Source organism: Lactuca saligna, chromosome 1 (genome assembly GCF_052625555.1).
Source record: "Lactuca saligna cultivar CGN05327 chromosome 1, ASM5262555v1, whole genome shotgun sequence".
NCBI lineage: Eukaryota > Viridiplantae > Streptophyta > Magnoliopsida > Asterales > Asteraceae > Lactuca > Lactuca saligna.
The window spans coordinates 196,424,599-196,427,098 of NC_136417.1; positions in this window are offsets into that span (position 1 = coordinate 196,424,599).

Genomic DNA, 2,500 nt, shown 5'->3' on the forward strand with positions numbered 1-2,500 from the left:
ACCCTGGATCGGTGTCGCAGAGACCTAACGAGGCATCCCCACACCACGCCAAGGCCCCCACTCGGAGGGGTATTATGCCACCGACTAGGAATCAAGCAACAGTCACCCAAGCTCGCGCTCAAAGGCAGTCTGGCACCTTCATCCCTTGCCATGCTCACCCACTGCTCCCCCCCTATATATACATATTGCACAAGGAGCTTGGTGACAGCAACACCCATTGCTTTCCCTGAGGATGTATATTTCTTAGTATGCGCACGGCGTCGAGGCACAGGTGAAGCCAACGGCGCTAGTTTCTGCGCCCTATGTCGAGGAAAATCAAGGCAACGGGCTAGTGTATGGGCACAACGTCGAGGAGACTCAAGGAGATGGGGCTATTTTTCAGGTCACCGTTCGAGAAATCAAGGCAACGTGTTGGGGGGGATGGCCTCTTTCATGGGTCGTGGGGCTTGGCTTGGCTTGCCTCGTGTGTGCTCGATACAGCCTCACGATTCTTATTTGCCCATCAACCATGCCGGGCACCTATGAGAATGAGACCCCATGGTACCCCCTATATATACATATTGCACAAAGAGCTTGGTGACAGGAACAGACATTGATTTCCCTGATGATGCATAATTTTTGGACACACACGACTTGGGGGCGAGGGGACACGGGAGTGGGGCGCCAATGGGGGGCGTTTTGGCCCCATTTTCGTCAAGAGCGGGCGTCTTGGCCATGCCTCGAGCGTGCCAGCCTCGAGAGCCTTGGGCGCTGGACATCCTTGGGGCGCCAATGGGCAGCAGTCCCATGGTTCCCCTATATATACATATTGCACAAAGAGCTTGGTGACAGGAACAGATATTGATTTGCCCAGGGATGCATAATTGTGCGAAATCGTCCATAACTCGCTCGAATTAATTCGGATTGACACAAAATTTTGTAGGGATGCTTTTTATTATAAATGAAAAGCTTTGAAATGAAAAAAAAAAACAAAATGTCATGTTTGAGGCGTAAATGTTTGTGTCCTATCCTTGGTCACGCCTTGAAGCGTTGGTTCCCTACTTGTTGGAATGTCGCTCAAATCAAGTAGGAATGCCATTGAAACATTGTGTGGGTCATTGTTAACATAGACGAATGGACTTGAAATGAAAATATATCATATTTGGGTTTTTGTCCCTGTCGCCTGGTGATAGGCAGGCAGATAAGGCTTTTAGGTATTCATAGGTGGCTTAGATGAACTCGAAAGAACACGAGTTGATCGGATTGGAACTCATATATTCAATTTACTATGTACTAAGTAGGAACTACACTTTGCTCCCTTCATCGTTTGACTTGCTTAGAAATCTGCTCATGGTTTGTCAAGGCCCCTTGTTCCTTAGACCGATGAGGATGGGATTGGGTTGCTCATGGGCATGTGTGTGGCAAGATGCCTTGTTCCATTGGTCGTTCATGGGTGTTCGTGTACGAAGTAAACTTGTTCCCTTGGTCGTTCATGGGGTTGTGTGTGGGAAGAAGCCTTCTTCACTTGGTCGTTTCATGTGTGTTTGTTTGGGAGGTAGCCTTGTTCCCTTGGTCGTTCATGGGAATGTGTGTGGCAATACGCATTGTTCCTTGGTCGTTCATACCCTTGTTCCCTTGGTCGTTCATGGGTCTGTGTGTGGGAAGAGGCGTTGTTCACTTGGGTAGCCTGCTTGCCTTGCCAGCCCCATATGCATTGTTCCCTTGGTCGTTAGTGGATGGGTTTGTGTGTGGCATGGTGCCTTGTTCCCTTGTGTGGCCTGACTGCTTGGCTTGACATGACCTAGCCTTGCCAGCCTCACATCCATTGTTCACTTGGTCGTTCATGGGCATGTGTGTGGCAAGGTGCCTTGTTCCCTTGGTCGTTCATGGGGTTGTGTGTGGGAAGAAGCCTTGTTCCCTTGGTCGTTCATGTGTGTTTGTTTGGGAGGTAGCCTTGTTCCCTTGGTCGTTCATGGGAATGTGTGTGGCAATACGCATTGTTCCTTGGTCGTTCATACCCTTGTTCCCTTGGTCGTTCATGGGTCTGTGTGTGGGAAGAGGCGTTGTTCCCTTGGTCGTTCGTTCATGGGTTTGTGTGTGGCAAGGTGCCTTGTTCCCTTGTGTAGCCTGACTGCTTGGCTTGACATGACCTAGCCTTGCCAGCCTCACATCAATTGTGTAGCCTGACTGCTTGGCTTGCCGTGACCTAGCCTTGCCAGCCTCACATCCATTGTTCCCTTGGTCGTTCATGCAAGGGTCTGTGTGTGGCAAGGTTGCCTTGTTCCCTTGGTCGTTAATGGGCATGTGTGTGGCAAGGTGCCTTGTTCCCTTGGTCGTTCATGGGCATGTGTGCGGCAAGGTGCCTTGTTCCCTTGGTCGTTCATGGGCATGTGTGCGGCAAGGTTGCCTTGTTCCCTTGGTCGTTCGTGGATGGGTTTGTGTGTGGCAAGGTGCCTTGTTCCCTTGGGTGGCTTGCCTTGCCAGCCTCGCTTGCTTAGGTTTCCCAACACACCTGTCGGGC